At 39.0% G+C, this 13,623-nt stretch overlaps 1 long non-coding RNA gene across 1 annotated transcript in view; it reads left to right on the top strand.

Annotated features, from left to right (window-relative positions):
• The first annotated feature begins 8,124 nt into the window (after nt 1–8,124).
• Nucleotides 8,125–13,623, top strand: part of LOC143880208 (uncharacterized) — a 19,542-nt gene continuing 14,043 nt past the window's right edge. Inside the window, exon 1 of the long non-coding RNA XR_013251591.1 lies at nt 8,125–8,787. This is a non-coding gene — a long non-coding RNA (uncharacterized LOC143880208). The remainder of the gene's footprint in view (nt 8,788–13,623) is intronic.

Genomic DNA, 13,623 nt, shown 5'->3' with positions numbered 1-13,623 from the left:
TAAAACTCAGACGAAATTCAATTAAAAGAATTTTCAAATATTTTTTCCTTCGAGTATAACAATTATCAACAGAATGATCACATCTAATATATATATATATATATATATATATATGAAATTAAATTATGTGGAGTAATCTAAACGGATACTTACATCTTAAATCGCTCATCTTGTTCTTCAAATACGATCAAGTGGAATTTAATCTCCTGCTCCAGCTTTTCCCCTTCTTTTTTTTACAGATCTGAGGTCTGAGAATGAAATTTCCAGACGCTCCTCTACGCTTTGCCTCAATGAGCAGCAGAGGTATTGAAGGCTGATCTAAAATAGATCCACCAAAGGCCCTTCTACAAATATCCCTCTCTATCTCTTCTCTTCTTCAAATCAACAGTAGAAGGAATGGACGGAGCTCCGATGAAATAGCTGAAGAAGATGAATATGTCCCTTTTACTTTCTTCCTTTCTACTTTCCTTCAGAACTTAAGAATTTTCCAAACCCTAAATAATACCCACTCTCCTCTTTCTCCGTGTATCTCTCTGTCCTCCTCTCAAATCTTCTCTCTATTTTGTGATGGAGATGCAGACCGGAGCTCCGGTGAAATAGATCAGAGTAGATAAAGGGTTAGGGTTTTGAGAAGAAAACTAGGGTTTCTTGAGATGAACTCTTCAAATCTGGAGCTTAACAACAGGCTTTAGGCCAAAGAAAATGAGAAGAAAATAAAAAATTCCCAAATCCTTCTGCTTCTCTCTCTCTCTGCGATTTTTCTAAACGAAAAAATGAGCTTCTCCCCTTTTCTCTCTTTCTCTAAGACCACTTTCTCACTTCAGATCTGGTCTCTCCTCCATCGATCTCTACTCTTTCTCTCAGATCTCGAATCTCTTTCGGAGAAGATGATTCGGTCAGAGGTTTGCCGGAACTTTTGCAAATCTAGCCGGAGAAGATGCAAAAAGGTTAGAGGTAGGGTTTAGGCACAGATCTCCTCTCTCTCTCTCTCTCTCTCTCTCTCTCTCTCTCTCTCAGATTTCAGATCTGAAAATTTCTCTTCTTCTTTTTCCTTTTTCCGCTCTTTCTCTCTTGCTCAGATTTTCCGAGAAAATGAGAAACAAAAAAAACTCCTCTGCACGAATTTTTTTTGATTTTTATATAAAAATATGGGTGGTGATATTGGCACAACTGATATGGATGGGCGCGCGGTTGCGCAGAAATTGATAAGCGCACGAACGAATCGTGTCTTATCCGGCCTAGGATCGGCCCTCTCTGGGATAATTCGCCCCCTTTTTGTGCATTTGCACTATGGCTCTTACCTCGGCTCGTTTGCGAGGCAAACGCGCTCCGATTTCGATGAAATTTTGCAGTGACCTTGGTGAGACTCTAAGCTAGCTTAGGGTGAAGTTTGGGACCCTAATTCATTCATTTGATGAGGTTTAGCTCAAACATGGGAGGTTTAGGGTACGGTCAAAATGGGGTGTCTACACCCTTCTAAACTAGGGGCATTAAAACTGAGCAATCCGAAGATGGGTAATAACCATGATGGAAATACCGATGGAGGAAATTAGTGCCTCTTGACATGGTTTCCGAAATTACTCTGAGAGCGGCTAGCCTTACCCTAAAAAATAATGCATTGGATCTAAGGGTGAATCAAAAGTGAGTCATCCCTTGAATCGTATAAATTTTCTTTGATCGAGTCATTAGAAGTCTATTCTTCATTCTTATCCATGTTTCTCTCAAGGTGTAAAGTTCTCAAGGTCTAAAGTTGTCTGGCACTGGAGAGCGAGAGTACGCCTTCCAAAATGCGAAAAAAATTCAAAGAAAATCCTGGTTTAGGAATCAAAGAAAGGGAAGAGACATCTTGTTCAGACCTGCCAGAGACATCAAGGCTTCAAACAGTGAGCAACGATAGAAGAAATTCTCATACTCAGCCATTGTAGAGATTGTCCTTCTTATTTCAAAGAAAGAACCCATGCAAATTCAAATTTTCCTTACCTATCCTGGTTCCGCTTCCTTAAGACTCTTGTCATGGAATCACAACACACTAGGGGCATCTTTTATGACTTGCGTCATAAAAGATATCAACCACACAAAAGGCAATCAGTGCCAATGTCTATAGCAAGTTGAAATAAGAGAGGTACGAGTATATCTCGAACTAAACCTGTAAACTTCTCAGACGAGTCCACTCTCTTGAAAAGTCAACTTCCCAAGAAGATCAATTTCCCCAGTGGAGTTTAGAATTCGCTCCCCCAGCCTTCAATCCTCAGCAGAATACAGTTCTTTTGGTAAAAGAAAGAAAGACAGTCAATACCCAAATCCTAACAAGTTATCTGAGTTCGGTTCTCAGCAAAGAACTTGCACTCCCATTTGTTCTCGGCAAGAGGTGTAGACACCCCATTTTGCTCTACCTTAATCGATAAAGAAATTAGGGTTTGTTTTCCGTCGGTTTTCCAATGTCTTTCTTTCCCGCATCCGTTTGTTACATTTCTAAATATTTTTGGTCATTTCCGTCGTGTTTCGCATTTTCCCGCTAAATGTTGAGAAGGATTATTCAGAAAAATCTAAACTAGGGAGAATTTGTACCCGTTTGTGTGGGACCCGCTGGTGTGGGACCTGCTAGTGTGGGACCCGTTTGTGTGGGACCCGCTGGTGTGGGACCTGCTAGTGTGGGACCTGCTAGTGTGGGACCCGTTTGTGTGGGACCCGCTGATGTGGGACCCGTTTGTGTGGGACCCGCTGATGTGGGACCCGCTTGTGTAGGGCCCGCTGATGTGGGACCCGCTTGTGCGGAACCCGCTGATGTGGGACTCACCATTAGCATGACTTAACTTTCTCTACCATTTCCACTAACTTCATTTTTCCCTTTAAAATAACACCATTATCTCCATTACCATTATATATTCCATTATCCCCACCACCATTCCCACCATTACCATTATATATTCCATTATCCCCACCACCATTCCCACCATTACCATTATATATTCCATTATTCCCACCACCATTCCCACCATTACCATTATATATTCCATTATCCCCACCACCATTCCCACCATTACCATTATATATTCCATTATTCCCACCACCATTCCCACCATTACCATTATATATTCCATTATCCCCACCACCATTCCCACCATTACCATTATATATTCCATTATTCCCACCACCATTCCCACCATTACCATTATATATTCCATTATTCCCACCACCATTCCCACAATTACCATTGTTTATTTCCATTATTCTCCACCACACCCACCATTCACATTATATATTCCATTATTCCCCACCACAATTCCCACCATTACCATTATATATTCCATTCCATTATTCTCCACCACACCGACCATTCTCATTGTTTATTTCCACCTCTCCACTAAGTTTTTCACTATATAAAGAGAGGTGATGAGAGGAAGAAAAAAAAAAAAAAAACAACACATTGTTTTTGGATAGTTTTCTCTTTCTCTCCCTCAATATCTCTCACTCTCTCACTCTCACACTATCATTATCTACTTTCTCTCCTTATTTGTTTCTCCCCATCTCTCTCCCTTGTTCCATATAAAAAAAAATATAAAAGAAAATAAAACAAAGAAAAAGAGAAAGAAAGCGGAAGCGGATCAAGCGGCGGTGCGATTTTCGAATTTTTCAGCTCTCGGATTCGGCGAGGATTTCGATCACAGGTAGGTACTTAATTTTTAGATTTTTCTAGAATTATTTGGTATATTTGCATGATTTTTAGTATTTAATTGGATTTAGTTGAAAATTAAATATGTATGCTCAAAATCATGATCTCCATGAGTGTTTCGAAAATAAAATATATACTAAATGAATTCCAAAATTAATGAAATTTCGTGGGAAACTAATATGATACCAGTACATTCTACCATGAAATTTTGAGAATTTTGAGAATTTGTTTGGTATATTATTTTATGCTTTCTTTGAAATTTACCAGCTTTTGGAGGAATTGTTACTGACATCAGATCACAACTAAAATTCTTAAAACTTTTACAGTAGTCTTCAATCTCACATTTCTAGTTACTGTAAAAGTTTCAAGTGATTTGGATCTGTTTTCATATGGGATGTAGGGTTAATTCATAATCTGGTCTGAAAATTAAAAAATCTGAAACTGATAGTAAATGGTTTCCAAAATTCATGAAAATTTCTCAGTATGTTATTTTTACTTATATCTTATTAATGTAGAAATTGCATTGAATTTAGATTCATATTTCTAGTGGTTTCTGTGTTATTTGTGCAATCTGGTCAATCAATTGTTAAATCGAAATTAAATATGAGCTTAATGTAAAAATCTGTAAAACTCTTTCCGTAAGCTACATTTCATCATATCTTGCTGCTGTAGAAATTTCAACTCATTTCGAATTCGTTTGCTACAATTTCACTTGTAAAATCACTCATATGTTTAAAATTGATAAAATTCATTGAAAATCCGAAATTAATTGAAAATCATCTGAATATTTCTAAAGAACCTTAAATCTCTGTCACACATTAACTCCTTAATCCATTGAAACAGAAATCTTAGGATCATTAGAATTCCCTGGAAAAATGGTCAGTGCATCCATAATCGTATCCCAATTGCAACCGATCTTTGACAATTTGAATACCTAAGCTATAGCATGTTGTTGGCTCCGAGGTTACTGTCCACGGAAATCCTGAGATATGCCAGGCAATAAGATGTTATAACCTAAATATTAAATTGCGCAAGGAAAGAACGCACGATTCCCTTCCTTGGATGCTATTCTGGGCCGAAATTGGTGAACCCTAGAACCATTGGTAATCCTCAAGTGTCCATAAATCGAAAATCCATGAAATCTGAAATTAATTAACTTCAAGAATTTGAATTGATTTGTCTCGAGTCTTCCGGAACCATTGGATTATGGTTTCCAATCTAAGAACCATTAGAGCCCAATTTAGGAACACTAGTGTTGTGTCGTGTCCTAAGTTTTAGGGAGTCCTAGAGTTAGGAGTCCAGCCTCATCACGGACGTTTGTTATGTATAACAACCGTGCCATAGGTCTAGTCACACTAGTCACCCAATCTTTCCTTAAGACGAGCCTAGTAACCTAGGATGTAGGCAAACCTGCATTAGTCTAAGGAACAATTTGCATTTAGATAAGAATCATATAGCATCTCAGATGAAATCCTAAGATAATAAAATCCTCAACTTGAATTAAATAACTTCTCTCAAAACTGTTGAAACAGTCAATTCTGTCTAGGTCGGTGTCCTAGTTGAGTTAGGCATAAGTAGCTTGGCTTAGGTGCACCGAACTACGTCGACTCTGATCCCAGTGAGGCTTGGGTACGTAGGCAGCTTGGATGTCTGACGGCATACCACCCGCGAGTCGGCACCACAACAAATTGTGGTGTTTTGTATATTAATTTTCTTGTAAATACTTAATCAAATCAGTTAGGGTTTTCCATGAAATTAGAATTCTAGGAGAACTTTCACTTAGAATGAATCCAGACAAATTAATAAATCAAGATACACATCTAGGATTCACATTGAAATTAGATTCTAGGATGCATGTCACTTAATTCGCACATTAACATAGAGTTGAATGAGCCATTTAAAATAAATTTAAAAGAGTTAGCTTTTGGAATCGAAGACCGATTATCGGGCAGGAATGGTGCATGTGGTGGATAACTCCCCATACCTTCCATTCTTGTAACCAGGTAGCGAGTCTAGATTTCTGGTTAATTACGGGTCCTAGATCCCACATCTAGGTGGCGACTCTGTCAGTCTCTTTCGTGTGGAATTCGGATTGCCTTAGTGATCCCAAGTTCACAGGAAAGACGAATCAATAATTAAAATGCACACGCCAATCGCGTGGGTACGAGAGACCAAGAGAGAGAGCGCGGCGGCTCGCGCCACGCCCCTCTCGCGGGATCATGTCCCACAAGAGGTAACTATTCTATCGAGAGTCCGTCTCGTCCTTCAATTGAGAGTCTGACTCATTATTCCATCGAGAGTCTGTCTCACCGTTTCATTGCGTTTTGACTCATTCGCAGTCTCGCTCATATCCTCGACCTTTCGGTTCGTTCACAACCAGGTCAATCCTTAGAGCCTTTGACTCATTCACAGTCTCGCTCATATCCTCGACCTTTTGGTTCATTCGCAACCAGGTCAATCCTTAGAGCCTTTGACTCATTCGCAGTCTAGTTCGTATCCTCAACTTTTCGGTTCATTCGCAACCAAGTCGATCCTTAGAGCCTTTGACTCATTTGCAGTCTAGCTCGTATCCTCGACTTTTGGTTCATTCGCAACCAAATCGATCCTTAGAGCCTCTGACCCATTCGCAGTCTAGCTCGTATCCTCGACTTTTCGGTTCATTCGCAACCAAGTCAATCCTTTAATACTTAACTCATTCGCAGTCAAGCTTCTATCCCCGACTTTTCGGTTAATTTGTAACCGAGTTAATCCTTCATCTTCTGATTCTGTCAGGTTATTATATTTTTGGTTCATTCGCAACCAAGTCATCGTTTCGACCTTTTCGGTTCATTTGCTACCGGGTCAATCCTCGACTTTCTGGTTCATTCGCAACCGAGTCGATCTCTGAGCTTTGGACTCTTTCGCAGTCAAGCTTTTCGGTTAATCTGTAACCGAGCTAATTCTTTAACTTCTGATTTTGTCAGGTTGTTACCTTTGTGGTTCATTCGCAACCAAGCCAAAATCTTAGGCTTCCGAGTCATTCGCAGTTAGGTCTATTTTCTAATTTCTTGACTCATTCGCAGTCAAGTTAATCTCTTTGACTTCGGTTTGTTCGCAACTAAGTCATCATTCCGGCCTTTTTGGTTCATTCGCAACCTAGTCAAAATCTTAGACTCTTTGGCACGTTCGCTGCCAAGTTTCTTGCTGATTTCTTGATTCATTCGTAATCAAGCTAATCTCCCCGACTTCGACTCACTCGCAGTCGAGTCAATCTTCCAATTCCTAACTCATTCGCACCTAAAATTAAATTACAGCCTTTTGGTTCATTCGCAACCAAGCTAAAATCTTAGATTCTTCGGCTCATTCGCTGCCAAGTTTCTCGCTGATTTCTTGATTCATTCGCAATCAAGCTAATCTCCCTGACTCTGACTCACTCGCAGTCAAGTTAATCTTCCAATTCTTAGCTCATTCAGAGCTAAAATCAAATTCCTAACTTTCTGGTTCATTCCAACCAAGTCATTATTATGGTCTTATTGTTCATTCGCAACTAGGCCAATATCCTTGACTCTGGCTCCCTCGCTGTCAAGTCACCCCTTTACTTTTCGGTTCGTTTGCAACTAAGCAAAATTTTGACCTTCTGACTCATTCGCAGTCAGGTCCATTATCCGATCTTCTGGTTCATTCGCAACCAAGCTAACATCCCTGATTCTATGACTCCTTCGCAGTCAAGTCAATTCCCCGCTTTCTAGTTCAGTCGCAACCAGGCCAATATCCTTCCCGGCTCACTCGCGGCCAAATTAACATTTCAACCGTGACTCGCTCGCAGTCAGCCTATTTTTCTTCAATTTCCAAGCTTGCTCGCAGCTAAAACATTGCTTTCAATATTTCCAGCTCATCTGCAGCCAATCGATCCTGTCGATACCTTTCGCAAGGGAGGTCAGAGCAATGTCCCTCCAAAGCTTTTCAATCGGACGCTAGAATAGCGCCATCTAGAACCCTTTTCTTTGAATCATTCTCAACCTGCATCTTGGGCCGGTCAAAATGTGACGTCTTTTCAGCTTTGTCATTCGTGTGACAAGCATGCTCTGCCAAAGAGGGGCATCTGTAGACACCCCATTTTGACCGTGCCCTAAACCTCCCGTTTTTTATGAAAAACCCCATCAAATCAATGAGGTAGGGCCCCAAACTCCACCCTAGGCTAGCTTAGGGTCTCATATAGGTCCCTGCAAAATTTCGTCAGAATCCGAACGCGTTTGCCTAGCGATTGAGCCGAGGCGGTGTCGTAGTGAAAACCAGAAAAGAGGGTGAATTTATCCTGAAGGGAGGGGCGAATTTATCTTGGAAAGGACGCGGCCTGGGGCAGAAAAGACACGATGGTTCGTGCGCTTATCAAAAAAATCGCGCAATCCGCGCGCCTCATCAAATTGTGTGCAAATATCAATCTCCAAATGTACCTATAAATACCAGTTTAGCCTCCTCATTTAAAGAAGATCAAGGGTTTTCTTATGTTTATTTTTAGAGAGAGAAAGAGAGAGAGAAATCCCCAAACCTAACCCTAGATCTACGTTTTAAACCTTCGATTCAAACCGTAACTTTGTCTTCTCCGGCAAGATCCCGCCGGAATCCGACAATCCTCCATGAGATCCGACCACCTTCGATCTTGTTGCTGATCATCATTGTCTTTTGTTCTATTTCTACCTGATTTGAGCTTTTCTACTGTTCTTAATTTTATCATCAGTATTATAGTCATTTCAGTTACATTTTTTTTTCTTTTCGGCAATCATTGCCGGAATTTGATTCGCCGGTCATCATTAACCTCTAACTCCGACAGATTTTGCTTTGATCCGGTCATCTTCACCAAATTTCCTTGTTAATGGCTGTAATTCTTAAAATTCTGTTGTGATTTGGCCTCTGCAACTATTATCGCCAATGATTCTGCATACATTTGGAGTTTGATGGAAGAAAAATCAGAATAGAAGGTTTACAGGGAAGAGATTAGTGGAAAAAGCATTAAAAGAAGAGATCACAACGCTGCTGATCTCTGCAACTCAAGTGGTTCTACCGATATTCAGCCATCTGACCACCATTGATCACTATTGAAAATTCAGCCCTCGGGAATTCTAATATTTTTGCAGGTATGGATCTCTTATAATTTCTTAATTTTCTTCCTAAAATTTTATAGAATGGAATGCTGCCTTTACTCTATCATCATCTGCACCTTATTTTCTTTACTTTCCCTTTTATCTCATTAGCCATCCTTTTCACTTCTATTATTTTTTTAGTTTTGTAACCCAAACCCCAATTCATTACCACCAAATCATTATTCCAGTTTTTAGAAAAATCAGAGTAAGGTAGGAAATCTGTCCGGTACCAGATTCCATCATTTTTTGGGCCAGGTTGTCCTCAATTAGCTAAAAAGAAGAAAAAAATCAGAGAAAGAGCTTTACACTTGAGTTTTCAAGAGGGAAATCAATAGAAAAGTGTTGAAGGAGAGAGTGAGAACCAAGATAAAGAGGATCATTACATATCTGTAATTTACTTTATCATTACCTCTAACCATATCATCTCAATGAGAGACCTTCAACCTCATCACCTGAGATTGATAACCATCGTTCCACTTAAATCACTCTCTTTTTGTAAGATCAAATGTTTCTACCGGTTACCTTTGCCATCTCTCGTGTCCCTCGCCGTCATTGGTTCAGCTCTAAATCACAAAAAAAATTGTCAAGAAATTTGCGGTTTAGAGCCTATCATTCCTATTGGGGAATTAAGGTAATATCTTTCTTTTTCTATTAGAGTTGTGTTTATTTCTTGTTTTATTTCAAACTATGATTAAAATACTAATTGGGGTAATTAGGCGAGCTTAGGGTCACTTGATGTCTTTCATTCACCTGGATTTTTGGTCATGTGTTTAAAAGGAGCTTGAACTTATGTGCTTGCTAACGTTTAACTCCATCGAGTGTGGTATGGGATTGCATGCTAGCTGGAAAAAAATTTGGCTCGGTACATTTTTATGAGTCTAATGTTTTGGATGTGGTTGAGGTTCAACAATATTTTCTTCAATTAGTCTTCTCATCGGTGATCCTTGTATTATTTTTTTTAGTTGATATTTACATCCAGTTTTGTTTGAAATTTTGACCCCAATATTCCTGTCCAGTAAGTTTTCCATTCTTGAACAATAACTACTTTGTGTTCGTTTTGGTAATGAGGGTTCTTGGTTAATTCTGTTGTTTGTTGTAAGTTCGTTTGAGTTGGCTTGCTTGGTCGAATTGGTAGTTGTGGGGTCTAGAATATACCTTAAGTTTAGGCCTTTAAGTTATATTAGAGGTTTATAGAGGAGGTCTTCTTGGTCCTCAGGGACTGATATCGGTATGACCATGGTTTAACAATTACATATGTTCTAATTGAGTTTTTTTTTTAATGCTATTTTGAATGATAGTAGTTGTGAGTTATTGGTGAAGTAATAAAATACCGGATGAGGTAGTGCAATTGTTAAAATATTGTTGCGGATAAATTATCTTTGATTCCATACATCTTTTATTTCATGATTAACTGAATTGTCCACCTGTTTATCTTATTTATTTATTTTTATACGCACAAATCAGCCACTACTTCACTTTGATATTATTGGCAGCCACGTCTTTATTTTGATAATGGCAGCCCCCACACTCTTTGATTGTGGCAGCCCCCATATTCTTTTGATAATGGCAGCCCCCACACTCTTTGATTGTGGCAGTCCCCCATATCCTTTTAATAGCAGCCCTCTCACCCTTAAGATAATGGTTAGCCCTCACACCCTTGAGTTTGGCAGCCCTCACACACTTGAATATTGGCAATCCTTTCATCTTTGAATTCGGCAGCCTTCATACTCTTGTTGCCGAGACATGATATTGTCATAGCAGCCATTTCTTTTGTTGATATGGGTATTGGCATGAATTGGTAGTTGTATTTCTTCAGCCTATTTCTTTAGTCTCTGTTAGTTGATTATAAAGGATACATAGGGGTTGTGAAGATGATTAGCATAGATTAGTTAGGGTACAAGTGTTTGTAAGTAGTTGGGAAAGGCATTAAAAAGTATACCATCATTTTCTTTTAAAAAAATCATTGGCTTCATGGTTGATGAGTTGGTGGTTATTTTATTCACATAAAACAGATAGGGGTGATGATGCTTCAATGTTCTTTAGTAAATTTGGTGTGGAAGGCCAATTAAATTTTAGAGGTCTTGAAGTGCTTTCTTTTCATGGAATTATTATTTTATTCTTTGTCTAATTTCTCATACAAACTGATATTTGTTTAAGGGAGTCTTATTCATTGGGTCAAGATAGCATGCTCATTTTAAGAAGATAGCTTTGAATGTAAATTCCTGTGTAGTTTGGTAATATGACTATTTAAATGGCTTATGATGATTATGATGTCATTTTTGAGGTATGAGAGTGTAGCTAATATTTTTAATTTACCAATGGATCTCCTACATCCAATTTCTTTATGAGTATTCTTTACTCTACTTATTCTCCATTCATAATTATATTACCTGGACATCTTCTAATCTTAGATTAGTGTTACTTGATGATTAGATTGGGTCTTTTGGAAATCAAAAATAAAAATAAAAATTTGTCTTTAGTTAGATAGTTGAATACATTATGTACATGATTGCTTAGTTCCGTTAGTATTTCACAAAGTTAGTTTAGTTTACAATATAAATATATTCCTCAATTGTTTAAATAAGAACCGGATACTCCATAAATGATTTTACTGCATAAATGGGCCTGCTAGAGATTCGTCACCGTAGGGAATGAATTCCATAGGGATGTTGAGGTATTAAAAATGTTCAGACACAATGTTAATGAAAGGGGCATTAGAGATAACCCAAATTGCTTGTACTTTTTTATCATGCCCATAAATTACTAGCATCTTTAATAATGTGGATACATATATTGTATATGTTAGCTAATTTGTTTCTAAGTGTTGACATTGATTATAGTTATCTATACATCCAAATGAACCTTCTTCTCTGGTATGTTCCTGATATAGGATATAATTCAGCTATGTTTAGAAAGTTATAATTCTTTAGTTGATCATTTCCCCTCTCCTTTAGGAAGACTCTCTTAGTCTTTTTAGACACTCTTAGACTTTAACTCTTTTATTAGCAAGGGGGATGAAGGCGTTAGGCCAAGCCCATCCTATTGAAGGACTTACCCAGTCTTAATAATAATCCCCCTCTCATTTAGAAAACTTGTCGAGCCTTTTAGACATGTACCTTGAAACCATTAGCCCTCTCATTGCAAGGGCAATGATAGAGTCATCTGGAGCCTTCTCTTTTAGGAGACAAGCTATGTCTCGGTAGAAAAACCACATCCTTGGGAGACATGCTTTGTCTTACCAGAGAATTTACACATAGGAGACTATCCAAGTCTCACAAGTTGCACCCCCACTAGTTAAGACCAGCTTAGTCTGGTAGTTGCCTTAACCATATCTATCATTGCAGGGGCAATGATAAGGTTACTCGGAGCCTTTCAAAGGAGACACACTATGTCTTGTAAGGCACACCTCCCTTGGAGCCAAGCCTTGTTTAGAGCCTACCCCTCAGATAATCTATCCAAGTTTCACAAATAAAATACCCTTATTGGTAGAAGACCAACTAGGTCTGTCAGTTGTTTATTCCCTTTATTGTTGCAAGGGCAATGATAAGGTTACTTAGCCCTCCTCGGCATTTAGGAGACTAGCCTAGTCTCATTGGCACTCCTCTCTTAGGGTTGTGCACTAGAAGTCAGTCCATTAGCATAGGAGTCTGTCCTTAGAGAGTTAGTCTTTCTTTCAGGAGTCAGTCCTATCATCATAGGGGTTAGGATTCTGTCCAATCTCTCATCAAGTCATTTTATCCACTCTTACAAGGTATAGGATGCTGTCCAACCCTTGCAGAGTCGTGATTCTGTCCAATTTCCTTGCAAAGCATAGGATGCTGTCCAACCTTTGCGAGATATCAGGAGTCTGTCCTACCCTTATGATGATATGATTCTGTCCTCTTGAGTCAAAAACATCTGAAAAGCCAAAAATCTCTAAATGTCAAGAGTCATAGGAGAGTAGTTAGGAAATTCTGTTCTGAACTACGTTGGCTTGATCCCTTTCCACAGGGTACGTACTGCAGCTTGGGATCTATATCTCAAGTCCAGCCAAACCTTTCAAAATAAACTTTTCAAACCTTCCAAAAATATAAAAAATCTTCAAAATCTTTTCAAAAAGATCTTCCCCTAGAGTTAGGAGTCTGTCCTAGATATTTGGGGTGTCTTAGAGTTAGGAGTCTGTCCTGTTTGTGTTGATGCTTTGTGTGTCTTGTCGTGTGAGTGTCCCTAAAGTTAGGAGGCCTCGAGTCGTGGTCGGTTAGACATTTAGTCGAACCGATGGCTAGACTAGGGAACATTTAGTTAGCTCATGGTTTTCCTTAGGATGCACAGCCTAGTTACACATAGGATATAGGAACCACCTGCATTAGCTTAAGGCTAACCAACTTGCATTAGTTAGGGCATATAAGGAGTCTTAAAAAATTACAATTCACTTGAACTTAAGCAGTCATATAAAAAGCTTTAAAAATTAGTCGAGTCTAGTTGATCGAGTCTAGGATAGCGGTTCTAGATGGTTAGGCATCGTAGTTTAGAATAGGTCATCGAACTATGTTGATTCTGATTCTTCCCGAGGCCGGGATACATAGAGCAGCCAAGATGGATGGCCATCTTGGTCCGAGTCAAGTATCACCTTAGAGTTTAGGATTTGTTGTGTCGAGTCGTGTGTGGAGTTGAATTGTGCTGTGTGTTTTGTTGTGTTTTCTTACTTTCATGTACAGATCTTATACCTTTAGCTGTAGCATGCATGTGTTTGCCCATCAGAACTTAGACACCAATTAGGCATGACACTAATAACCTAGCTACTCTTAGGTGATACTTCTTCCATCTCTGTCGTGTGTGCTTATTATTCAT

The sequence above is a fragment of the Tasmannia lanceolata genome, unplaced genomic scaffold (genome assembly GCF_043159265.1).
Source record: "Tasmannia lanceolata isolate RefF3 unplaced genomic scaffold, GAP_Taslan_0.1 ptg000006l, whole genome shotgun sequence".
Lineage (NCBI taxonomy): Eukaryota > Viridiplantae > Streptophyta > Magnoliopsida > Canellales > Winteraceae > Tasmannia > Tasmannia lanceolata.
The sequence above is the reverse complement of the archived record's forward strand: the minus strand, read 5'-3'. Positions and strand labels throughout refer to the sequence as shown.